Here is a 13,642-nt window from a genome sequence, read left to right on the forward strand (position 1 = left end):
AGAGAGAGAGAGAGAGAGAGAGAGAGAGAGAGAGAGAGAGAGAGAGAGAGAGAGAGAGAGAGAGAGAGAGAGAACCCCAAAAGGCATGTGGTATTGATGGTATCCTCAATGAAATTATAAGATATACAGACAACAAATTCAAATTGGATATACTTAAACTCTTTAACATCATCCTTAGCTCTGGCATCTTCCCCAATACGTGGAACCAAGGACTGATCACCCCAATCCACAAAAGTGGAGACAAATCTGACCCCAATAACTACCGTGGGATATGTGTCAACAGCAACCTTGGGAAAATCCTCTGCATTATCATTAACAGCAGACTCTTACATTTCGTCAGTGAAAACAATGTACTGAGCAAATGCCAAATTGGCTTTTTACCAAATTATCGTACGACAGACCACGTATTCACCCTGCACACCCTAAATGACAAATAAACAAATCAAAACAAAGGCAAATTCTTTGACTCAATTTGGTATGAGAGTCTGCTATACAAATTGATGGAAAGTGGTGTTGGGGGAAAAACATAGGACATTATAAAATCCATGAACACAAAAATAGGCAAAAAACACACATTTCTTTCCACAGGGCCGTGGGGTGAGACAGGGATGCAGCTTAAGCCCGCCCTCGTCAACATATATATCAACAAATTGGCGACGTCACTAGAACAGTCTGCAGCACCCGGCCTCACCCTACTAGAATCTGAAGTACTATGTACAGACTCAGTGAGCATAGCCTTGCTATTGAGAAAGGCCGCCGTAGGCAGATCTGGCTCTTAAGGGAAGACAGGCTATGTGCACACTGCCCACAAAATGAGGTGAAAACTGAGCTGCAGTTCCTAACCTCCTGCCAAATCTATGACAATATTAGAGACACATATTTCCCTCAGATTACACAGATCCACAAAGAACATAAAAAACAAACCCAATTTTGATAAACTCCCGTATCTACTAGGTGAAATACCACAGTGTGCCATCACAGCAGCAAGATTTGTGACCTGTTGCCACAAGAAAAGGACAACCAGCGAAGAACAATTAAAAAATATATATTTTCCTTTTTGTACTTTCACAATTTGAACATCGTTACAACACTGTATATATAAATAATGACATTTGAAATGTCTTTATTCTTTTGGAACTTCTGTGAGTGTAATGTTTACTGTTCATTTCACTTTGTTTATTATCTACTCCACTTGCTTTGGCAATGTTAACATATGTTTTCCATGCCAATAAACCTCTTGAATTGAGAGAGAGAGCGAGCGCGAGAGAAAGTGAGAGAGATATCAACATATGTGACTTGTTTCAGGAAACTAGGCGTATGTCGCGGGTCACTACTTTACAGGAGAGCCATTTAAATGTAAACATTTGTTTTAAATCATCATTTTTTTATCATAATTATTTTGGGGGGCAGAAATGCCTTCTGGAACATGTGAACTTTCATGTGCCTTAATAACAAATTTGTCTGCCATCTGTTAATATGAATACAATTGAATCCTACAGACGAAGAACCATATATGTGACAAAAAAAAAAAGAGATATACATGAAAAATCATTATTGGACACCCTTTTTCTATAGTGAACCGGTTTCACAAGCTTTCCACGCGCTAATTAACAATAATTTTAAAATTTAAAGATAGGCTGTCGTGGAATAACCGTTGATGTGCACCACTCAGAATGGACGGACAAGCGCACAACTTTTCTGTTGCTGATGAAAATCGCCGAAATGTGGGAAAGAAACGTAAAACAAAAGTAAAATAATGGAAAGACAGGCAAAGGAAGATCTTACGGGATGCGAGAAACCCCTATACAAATCGTAAGGGTCAAGAAAAAACTGAAAAGCTGTCCAAAAGAGCTACGTGGAAGAACCGTATATCAAACAATCAAGCTAGCTATAGAGTACAGTAGCTAACATGTATGTTCTGGGTTGTCTAATTTGTAACTATAGAGAAAACATATTAGCTAAAGTTCGTTGGCTACTGACTTATACATTATCGTTACAAATATTATTGCTAGATTATAGAAGAAACATAGCTAGCTAATTTTTCTACATCCACCGGATGATTCGACATGGCTACAGTAGCTAGCTAGTTATAGGTAACGTTACACTGTATCCTGCAGGGAAGAGCGTGTTCCACAACGTGCAGAAAGGATTGTGGAAAGTTGACTGATGAGCGCAAGCTGCATCTGTTCAACAGTTTCTACACTGTCCCATACGAGAAACAACAAGCGTTGATTCTCTCCGGCTTAGAACAGGTTAGAAATAAGACAAAAGCCTATTATTATAATAGCTATATTGAACATTTCCATAGTTTAACTTTGACAGTAATGATACGTACATAAATTAACTCTAAAAGTGCAGTGTTACACAATGGTGCAATACAAACTCATTCTGTGTATAGGTTGGGAGTGTGTGAAAGATGGAGGTCCTGATCAAGCAATACCCTGAATGTGCTACAGTATATTCAATTCTMWATTTATCATTGTKKATTTTTATTGCAGCATGAGGTGAAACGGAGACGTAAACCTGAGGATACAGAGGAGAACAAACGACGGAAACAAACCTTCAAATACCATGTACAGCAAGCAGGCCAGAGATTGAATGTGTGCAAGGTCACTTTCATGTCTGTGTTCCAGCTAACCAACAGCCGTCTTCAGGCAAGTGAAAATATGAAGAGAAGAATACCACAMCATTTTCAAACAGCAGAGTCTCAATTTCGGCCAACCKAGGAGTGACACCTGTGGCAAATGTGACGCATTCTTCACTAAGATGTCAGCAGCAACATCTGAAGAGGAGAAGAGGAAGATTGCAGTTGAAAGTGAGTTGCACCACCGAAAAGCCGAAAAGGCCTACACACAGCTTCAAAGTGACACTGAGTGGGCTAAAGCCAATGCTGACTGCCATGTCATTTCTGTGGATCTACAGGGGGTGATGTACACCCCTAATCTGACCCACTCCAATGTCTACTACCAGCGGCAGCTGTCAAATTTTAACCTTTGCATCCAGGAACTTGGAAAAGAAGATCCTGCATACATGTGTGTTTGGCATGAGGGGATTGCACACCGAGGGTTCATTGAGGTGGCAAGCTGCATCTGTGGGCAGAATAACAACTGGCGGATGCTCAATCTGATGTCGATGCTCGTCTCTATGGGTTACTTTACCCTAGTTGAGCAGAAGTTCATGGTCTGGTCATTCTTTTCTTCCTTGTGATCGATCTTTTGCCACCATCGAGAAGAGGCGCAAGGTGTCAGTCCTTCATACACCTGATGATGTTTCAAAGATGATACTTGAAGCACAACCAGCAAAACCATTCAAGGTGATGAGGATGCAATGTGAAGACTTCAGGCACCTCCCAGATTCTGTCCTCAAGCGACCAGCTGGACTACAGATCACCTCAGTGAGGTGGTTAAAAGTCACAGGTATTGCACAGAGAATAGTTTACTAACATCCCATCAACATGCAACATGTTGTTCTAACAATAAAATATCCTAATGCTTGACTATGAAAGTTGTTTATTGATGTCAGGAACTTAAAATGTTTCTGTTCTAATTTCAGTTGATCCTTGGAATCTGTACGCCAGACAGAGCCACAGTCTATTTGAGGGATGGAAATCGTGGCTGATCTCCAAACCAAAACAAGGAGCTACACCTCAACCTCCCTATTTTGCAAGCCACTACCCTAGAGCATATGAGAGTCCTCTGCCCATCAAAAGAAACAAGTACCAAGATCTGATGACCATGCTCAACTACTTGCCAGCTGCTGCACGCTCTTTTTATAAATCACTGCAGAGTGAATAATTTGTTGTTAAACCAAGCTACATAATTCACCGTTTTTTCTGTGAGTTTATGATCCCCTGAACCTGTATAGTATGTTCAATCTGAATACATTTCAGAAGACATGTCACCCCTATTGTAGGAAATTAAATGTATAGTAGGTGTTTTCTATGTGAATCAATTTGTGTAGGATTTGAACCAGCACAATATATTGAATTAATTTAATTTTAAGATGTTGTTCCTAGTGTAGAAAATGTTATGTACAATGTGTTCTGTTGAGAATTATTTTGTGTGTGATCATTTGAACATTTTTTTATCTGAATTAATTAAAAACAAATAAGTCATCACATACAGTATGTGCGTATTCATTTGATCTTGATTCCCTTTTTTTATTCATTACAATATACAGTACGTCTCTCTGTCACCACATTTAGCATTAACTCTAAGCAGTTAARACTTATTTACTGCTGTCACCTCAGTACAGAAGGACATTTCTTGCCTTTAGCATGGGTTTAATGCAATTCAAAACTTAATTGCTGATCATAGTGTTAAATGCAAAGTGAATGGTTTTCTGAACGTTTTGTAATATTGACCGTAGGGACCTGCATAATGGACATGCATATTGGCACATCACATTGATCCATATTTGATATGTACAAGTTGTGCTTGTTTTGATTGAATTCATTTAATTGTATTCTATTTGTGTAGTTATTCTATGGTATGTTCACATTGAGAGCTTCATTTTAAACGAGACTAAGATTTCATGACTCAACTTTTAAGAAAAGTCATCAGTGCTGAAGTTGATAGACCACCTTTAAATGAACCTCCATACAAATGAATTAACTACATATTGCAGTTACGTTATTTACATGAAGGGCATCTGTACTTGAAAGTACTTAAAACATCATATCAGGTGTTAAAAAAGGACATCTTACAAGAGTCATGCAAAATGTCACATATACTGTTCTTCCACAAACTGAAATCATCACTGGAGATATACTGTTCTTCCACATTCTAAAAATTAAAACGACAATAAAAAAGTATTTTTTGAAATAACAAAAAAATATTAATTGTTGTTGGAAGATATGGGTATGGTGAATTATTTGTCAACCATAAAACACCTAATGTGGTACACACAATTAATAATATAAAAATAACTGATTATCTTAAAATGGAAAAATTGTCACATATATGGTTCTTCGTCTGTAGGATTCAATTGTTAAATTATGAGCCTACAGTAGTTGGTTTAGCCACAAAAAAAGAAGCAAACCTTGCCGCTAGCCATGATTGGCTGAGATAATGAGTGGGCTAGACATGCTGAGATATGAGTTCGGATTGGTCTGCCATATAGCACGCTTCTTAAGTGTTGCTCTCCACTTTCTGGAGGATCAAGTTTTGAAATCAGTGGAATTGAAGAATGATAGTTAAGGAGATGGAGAAAACACAAGTCCCCGGATTTCATCTTCAAACTAAAGGCAACCATGGCATCCGTGACAAGGAGGATTGTCCATTCCATTTATACGGGTAAGATAGTCTAGCTAGCTATATTTTCAGATATTACACATTTCAAATTTTGACAAAGTCATTTGCATTTCAAGTTAAAGTGTACTGTTAGCTAGCTAGCTAACGAAGCTGGCTGGCTCGCTAGCTAACGTTACGTATATGATCTTATTATTCGTATTTCAGAGCCATTTGCTTTGCTGGTTATAGTCTAACATTAGCTAGCTAACATTGAACCTGGTTGGTTAAATACAGTGGTAGCTCAACTAAAAGTTCATACTGCAGGACTTAGAGGTKATTTGTAGTTTAGTACAATACCCTGCGTCACTACTCCATTGCTCCAGACCAGCACAAGTGGGAGTTAGAGCACTGATTATGCTAACTGACAATGAATGGGTAATATAAACCAAATAGAAACTGATAATTGTGCAGAACTTCAAAATTGAATTTCAATGAACTGAATGATGAGGATGAAGAAGGTGATTGAATTTAGAACAAAAAGTCTAAGAATTGCAATTCCTCTGTCCTGCACACATATTTTTTGTTACTACTCGTCAGTATTACTTACTAAAACTGTTGTTACACTAAGGTATTTATTCTAAGAGAAACTTAAGACTACAATTAGGGTGTGGAAATGTTAGGATTATTTTGCTCTTACTGTAGTACTGTAGCCTACTCCCGACCGGTCATGTTGTACAGCGCCATTATGGACTATTAGCAGGACAATAGATACTTTGGCAGAGATACGGGCGACAGCTGATGCATTGGTCCAGAGCCAGGCGGCATTGGCAGATAGTCACTCATCATTGGCAGAGGATCAGGCGCTTATGGCGAAGAGTCAGGTGTAGGATGACGCGTTGAAGAGGGCGAGGAACGAGATGGAGTCACAATCCATACCAGGCACACCTGTGAGCTCTGGAACTCCACCTCCGACAGGCAGTCAACATACCTGGCGGGTTCATCAGGTTTTCGGTTCACACCAACATTTCCATTCCTCYTCTGACAACAGAACTTGACTAAATGCTCACCAGGCACAGCAAGGGCCGTCCGGACCGTTATGTTGTTCTGCTATTCCAAGGATGTGTAACTGAAGAGAGATACCACAAGTGGACACAGAATACCAACTGGGACGGATCCCGAGGCAAATGTGGCTTACCAGTGAACCTCCGGGTGTTCGTCATTAATACTGTGTCTCAGAAGTTTCTGTCCATGACTGATGCACCCCAAAAACCATTGAAGACAGAGTTAATGAGTACTTGAGATCACCGAGAAAGTCTGGACATGACCTGCTCTCCCTTATGTAAGGAAATAAGAACTTTACCATGTTTACTATAGTATGTGCTGTAGGCTATGTTTATTTGTCAGACTGCACAGTAGCCTAGTAAACAAATGCAGGCGGCTTCTATCTTTAAAATGTTTTAAATGCTTTATTATCCAAATGTTTAAAGTGTGTGTGGGTGACCTCATGCAACCACAAAATGTCAGATAAAGCATATATTGTACAGTACTATATTTCTTCATCAGCATCTTTATGCTATCGTTAATAAAATAATGATAAAAATACTCTTTCAAAATGCAGATGTTGATTTCCTTATGGATCCATAAATAATTACTATGGGAATAACTATCACTGAATGACAGAAATATTGGAACAAAGTAAGCTAATGAAGGTAAACAAATGGTTGTTTACTGGAAAATACTCATTCAAAATTAATGGAAGAGACAGCATTCAGAGGTCAAGACAGCACTGCTCTGAGACAAGCATAGAGACTGGTCTTGATAAATCAATGAGATGTTTATTTTCACTGAATCTCCGTTTGGGTATTGGTTAGACTACAATTAGGGTGTGGAAATGTTATGCTCTTAGTACTGTAGCCTACTCCCGACCGTCACGTTGTACAGCGCCATATTTTCCGTTCCATCCTAACGGAAACCCTGAGGGTTTAATTCTGAGTTTTTCTTGGAATAGAAACACCATAATATTAATCAAATGAATTAAGCTACATTTCTTATAATCAATCCCATATACTATGTTCTTAAAAAAAGTTTTCAATTCTTTAGTACAGCCAATATTGAAGGCTATCAAATGCTTCTCAAAGATACCCTCTGGTGGTCAAACTAGCACTAACTAGCATTAATGGTAACAATAGCTGACAATTAAATATCGTGCCATAGAATTCTGCGGCAGCCCACAAGGTTTGCAACTTTAAAATAAAAAAACACTGTACCTGCATATTCATGCAGGGTAGTAACGTCATGAGTTGGGATTGTGGCGAAATCCTGCACGAAGCCTTCACCGTGCGCTGACACTTTAAGAGCGCATCAGCAGTAAGGAAGGACGAAATAAAGACAGCTCGTTCAGCTCTTTGGGGAGGAGCTCTTGGGTGGTGCGACAGTTTGATTGTGTGTGCTATGCTGCAAAAGTTTTGTGTGTTTTCAGCGTATGTAGTTTATAACGTATTTAACTCAATCATCGGTGTGACCGCTCTAGGTCGTGGTTGTTTTCGTTTGGGACCGTGCCGGTTATGGATCACATGGATTAGTAGCAACATTGTTGCGAAGCTTTGACCTACAAACCATCGGACAGTCAGACAGTACACCCGCACGCCTGAAGACCACAGCTAAGATCTCTCTTGTTCTCTTTCTCTCTTTCTCATCCCTCTATCGTTCCAGTGCTTTACCCTGCAACAGACGTTCTATTTTCCAAACGCGCTTCCCATTGAAGTTCCTTAGAGCTGGACTATTATTGCCCTGCCAGAAGTATTTGGGTGGACATTTTAGTTAAAAMGGAGGTTGCTTGCAAGTTGTGTATTGTTATTTGAACTGTATTGAGGTGGGGTGTACAAATGACATGTGGCCGAGAAGATTGTGGACAATTTTAAGGCCTTTGTTGTGTTTATGAACATCCCCCCACATTCATACCCTCTGCACTCCTCCACTGGAAGATAATACATATTACTGCAAATCCTCTGTTGATGACAGGGTTCTTTCTTGTATGAAGTTGCTGTTCAATTGCTCTGCCATTATTATTATTATTATTATTGTATGAGGTATTCTTGGTGGGGTTACCCCTGTGCTGTGATGTGGGTTTTATAGGGTGTGTATTCTCTTTTCTCTCCACTGGCTATCTGGTAAACAGGCAACACTCTAGGCAGTCTCTTCTGCTGATGTGTGTGGGTCTGGTAGTGGTACTCTCTCTATTCTACTCTTTTCCTTTCGGCATGGTTAATACCTGCCTGGCGCCCGAACAAAATCTTTATCTTTACTCCTCTCTAATAAATACCGCTACAGGATTATGGTTAATTGTTTAGCTAGCTAGCTAGCTAGCTACATGTCTTAACAAAAGTCTCCACTATGCAAGTATCCATTTCAATAGAATGTCACTGCGACAACTGTTGATAGACAGTTAGCTGGTAATTTCGCTAAGGCTATCTACTCCGATTTCAGAGCACAGGTAAGATAGTCTAGCTAGCTACATTTTCAGATAWTACACATTTCAAATTTTGACAAAGTCATTTTCATTTCAAGTTAAACTTGCCTAGTTAAATAAAGGTTAAATAAATTAAAAGTGTACTGTTATCTAGATAGCTAACTTTAGCTGGCTGGCTCGTTAGCAAACGTTACGTGTATGATCTTATTATTCGTATCTCAGAGTCATTTTCTCTGCTAGTTATAGCCTAATGCTAGCTAGCTAACATTGAACCTGGTTGGTTAGCTACCTGGTGATTCATGCAGTGGAATAACATCATGAATTGCGATTATTGCTCATTGTTTACCTAGCTAGCTAGCTACATGTCTTAACAAAAGACTCAACTATGGAAGTAACCATTTCAATAGAATGTCACTGCGACAACTGTTGATAGATGGAGCACAGAATAACTGACGAATTTACGAACTCTCAACACCCATTGAATATGGCCGGTGTCAGTAAACATTGGCAAAAAAGTGCAAATTCTTGCCAGCAGCACAGTTGCAGTCACCAATGCTCTGGATAACATAGAAACAGCCTAACTAGCTCTGCTAGGGCAAGTAAAATGGTCAGTGAGCTGTTCTCTCATTTGTGTCTGGAAGTAGTTAGCAAGCTAGCCAACGTTAGCCAGTTAGCTTGGGTGCTTGACTGCTGTTGTTAGGACAGTACGCTCTAAAAGAGATGGGTGGGGCWAAAGCTTAAGAGGCTGTGAACGATACTGAATGAGTGTAGACAAAGAAGAGCTCTCCAGTAGGTACCAAAACATTCAAAGGCCATTTTCTCAAAAGTGAAGTTACAAGTTTATCAACTTTCAAAGCAAAATTACTTTCCCATTGTTCCTCAAATGCAATGTATGATATATCATTTTGTAGCTCTGTGTCCCTGCTTTTATCCACTGTAAAAAACACAATTTAAAAATGTTCTACATAAGACTGAATCAAGGCAGTCGGTCACATATTAAATACCCTTTAGTACGGCTGACCCCATTTAGACAGCATTTAGACGGCTGACCCCAATAGTCTACAGCTGTGTCTGTTTGTCCAGAGCTCACTGGTGAAGGAAACTCTGAGGGCCCAACTGGTCGATCGTTTGGTCGATAGGCTGTTGGTCGACCAATATCTTTTGTTGTTGAGCAGTGGTTGGAAATATACAGTGGGGAGAACAAGTATTTGATACACTGCCGATTTTGAAGGTTTTCCTACTTACAAAGCATGTAGAGGTCTGTAATTTTTATCATAGGTACACTTCAACTGTGAGAGACGGAAGCTAAAACAAAAATCCAGAAAATCACATTGTATGATTTTTAAGTAATTAATTTGCATTTTATTGCGTGACATAAGTATTTGATCACCTACAAACAGTAAGAATTCGGGCTCTCACAGACCTGTTAGTTTTTCTTTTAGAAGTCCTGTTCTCCACTCATTACCTGTATTAACTGCACCTGTTTGAACTTGTTACTTGTATAAAGACACCTGTACACACACTCAATCAAACAGACTCCAATCTCTCCACAATGGCCAAGACCAGAGAGCTGTGTAAGGACATCAGGGATAAAATTGTAGACCTGCACAAGGCTGGGATGGGCACACAGGACAATAGGCAAGCAGCTTGGTGAGAAGGCAACAACTGTTGGCGCAATTTTAGAAAATGGAAGATGTTCAAGATGACGGTCAATCACCTCGGTCTGGGGCTCCATGCAAGATCTCACCTCGTGGGGCATCAATGATCAAAGGAAGGTGAGGGATCAGCCCAGAACTACACGGCAGGACCTGGTCAATGACCTGAAGAGAGCTGGGACCACAGTCTCAAAGAAAACCATTAGTAACACACTACGCTGTCATGGATTGAAATCCTTCAGCGCACGCAAGGTCCCCTGCTCAAGCCAGCGATGTCAGGCCCGTCTGAAGTTTGCCAAACATCATCTGGATGATCCAGAGGAGGAATGGGAGAAGGTCATGTGGTCTGATGAGACAAAATAGAGCTTTTTGGTCTAAACTCCACTCGCCGTGTTTGGAGGAAGAAGAAGGTTGAGTACAACCCCAAGAACACCCTCCCAACGTGAAGCATGGAGGTGGAAACATAATTCTTTGGGGATGCTTTTCTGCAAAGGGGACAGGACGACTGCACCGTATTGAGGGGAGGATGGGGCCATGTATCGCGAGATCTTGGCAAAAACCTCCTTCCCTCAGTAAGAGCATTGAAGATGGGTCGTGGCTGGATCTTCCAGCATGACAACGACCCGAAACACACAGCCAGGGCACTAAGGAGTGGCTCGTAAGAAGCATCTCAAGGTCCTGGAGTGGCCTAGCCAGTCTCCAGACCTGAACCAATAGAAAATCTTTGGAGGAGCTGAACGTCCGTATTGCCCACCGACAGCCCCGAAACCTGAAGGATCTGGAGAAGGTATGTATGGAGGAGTGGGCCAAAATCCCTGCTGCAGTGTGTGCAAACCTGGTCAATAACTACAGGAAACGTATGATCTTGTAATTGGAAACAAAGGTTTTGTACCAATAATTAAGTTCTGCTTTTCTGATGTATCAAATACTTATGTCATGCAAAAAAATGCAAATTATTACTTAAAAATCATACAATGTGATTTTCTGGATTTTTGTTTTAGATTCCGTCTCTCAGAGTTGAAGTGTACCTATGATATAAATTACAGACCTCTACATGCTTTGTAAGTAGAAAACTTCAAAATCGGCAGTGTATCAAATACTTGTTCTCCCCACTGTATATAAAAAAATTATGGTACACGATCCATTGCAGAGGCCGCGGGGATGGCARACCAGTATCACCAGTAGTACATTTARCATTTAATTCATGTAGGCCTATAAATGTGCCCATTTGGGGATCTGATACTATTTCTGATTGTCTTAACTCATTATCACTGTGTAGCTTCTCAAATAAAATGTTTCTTTGCCTCAAATTACATCTGTTTTTACATCCACTGAGAATGACAATAGTTCCTCAACGTAGCCTATTTGAAAAATCTTTCCAGCTCGATCCCTTTCCATAACCACTCAGGATGAACAAGGAAAAATAAATCTTCCTCTGATCCGTTACAAATTTCATAAAATAGTCCTACCTGATTACTTCTATCCCTTGCGAAAATAGTCTACAGCTGTGTCTGTTTGTCCAGAGCTCACTGGTGAAGGAAACTCTGAGGGCCCAGAATATTTCATGCAATGTTGCAAGTTTGCTAGCACGATCGGGTTGGACCAAGTTAATAGTTGATACAATGTCTGTTTCAAGTTCCTTGCAGACAGGRTATGCATAGTCAATGTGATTTATAGGATATTTATTTTTAAATCTGGATATTTTCTACTTGCAGGCTGCAATGTTTTTATTTTTTGGCTTATGTAGGCTATTTTTACATATTGGCAATAGAAGTTCCTTTTAGATTTGTATTATTTTCATTTAGATATCATTTGGATTAACCACATGATATTGATTTTGAGATATGAAGAATTCGTTATAAATTAAATTGTTTCATGAAAATGTGCATATGGAAATCATAACTGGCATGCAGATCAGTAGAAATGGTATGATAACTTGGCACTTCAAATGGAAAAGGTTGCCAACCGTTGATGTAGCCTATTACCGTTATCTTTAAGAGTATAGMGGCAGAATCTGCGAAGGCCAGCAGCAGCGGGCAACAGGAGGAGGTGTGTCGGGAACAAGTTGTTTTCTTCTGGTTAGGCTATATCGATCTCTGGCTCCCTCTTTAMTATTTTGTGTCTTCATTTTTAATCGCAGTGCTTAAAGGATCAGACAAGCTCAGTAGCCTACATATAGTTGATTTGTTAAAACATACTGTAGGGTCTGTCTATATATTGAAAAATACATGTTTAAAAATGTCTACCAATCGATTGGTCGAAAGAACAGACGACTCTTGGTTGACCAAGATTTTTTGTAGTCGGGTACAGCCATAAACTATAGACCTAATCTAGCTCTGGGCCCGTATTCACAAATAGTATCAGAGTAGGAGTAGTGATATAGAATTCATTTGGCCTTTTAGATCCTAATTAATAAGATTACATGAACAGGGGGGGAACCTGATCCTACATCAGCATGTGCCTCAGCTTCTACTCTGAGACACATTTTGAATACTGGTCCAACACTATGCCTGAATGCAAGCTAATTGTATTGCTCTCTTTCCTATATTTCACCTTTTAACTACTAGTTAAAAGGTCCAAAAATATCTTCTTAGCAAAGAGTGATTTCTTAAGAAAGAATTTTGTAGGACTGTCTAGGAGTGGTCTGAGTGGTGAGGGGYAAACTGAAAATGAGCTGTTATTGGCAGAGAGATCTGGAACTCTATTTCTTATTGGTCTATTAACTAATTTACAGGTTGAAATTTCAGGCGATCTTTTCAAACAGCTCTTACACTAAAAGGGCATTATCATAATTTTCCCAATTTCACAGTATTATTCCAATCTCATAGTGTGTAAATATATACAAAACACAAGAAAATCACAGTAATGACTGCTCTTGGCTTTTAAGACCAGACCAGGTCAATGATCACTTTAGCCACTAAACGACTTCAGCTAATCGTTGAAGGGCAGCAGCCTCATGGGGATGTGGTTGTGTATCCATGAGCAAACTGAATTGGAGGTGGCCAGTCTTAAATGACTTGCATGTTAACATTCCATTCTTCAAAGTCAATTCAGTTAATACATAGTGTAGTTTCAATGACAAACAAACAGCAAGTCAATTAATATGTTGTGTGTGTCTGTGTGGGTGGAGAATATAGTTCTGGTCCCCTGCTGCTGTCCCTGCTCTTTGATGTGACCACCGAGGAAGAAGAAGGGATGGTTGAAGGAGGAAAGGACTGAGGAAAGGATTGTGGTGGAAGGGAGGTTTCTGTAATGATGGGGTTCCATGCACACCCACACTCCCTCTC

The 13,642-nt window shown here is 39.8% G+C and overlaps 1 protein-coding gene across 1 annotated transcript in view; it reads right to left on the reverse strand.

Moving 5' to 3' along the window:
• The window catches only part of LOC111964499 (netrin receptor UNC5D-like), a 316,049-nt gene that overhangs the window by 6,991 nt on the left and 295,416 nt on the right, over positions 1-13,642 (reverse strand). The window lies entirely within an intron of this gene.

Source organism: Salvelinus sp. IW2-2015, linkage group LG5 (genome assembly GCF_002910315.2).
Source record: "Salvelinus sp. IW2-2015 linkage group LG5, ASM291031v2, whole genome shotgun sequence".
NCBI classification, from domain to species: domain Eukaryota; kingdom Metazoa; phylum Chordata; class Actinopteri; order Salmoniformes; family Salmonidae; genus Salvelinus; species Salvelinus sp. IW2-2015.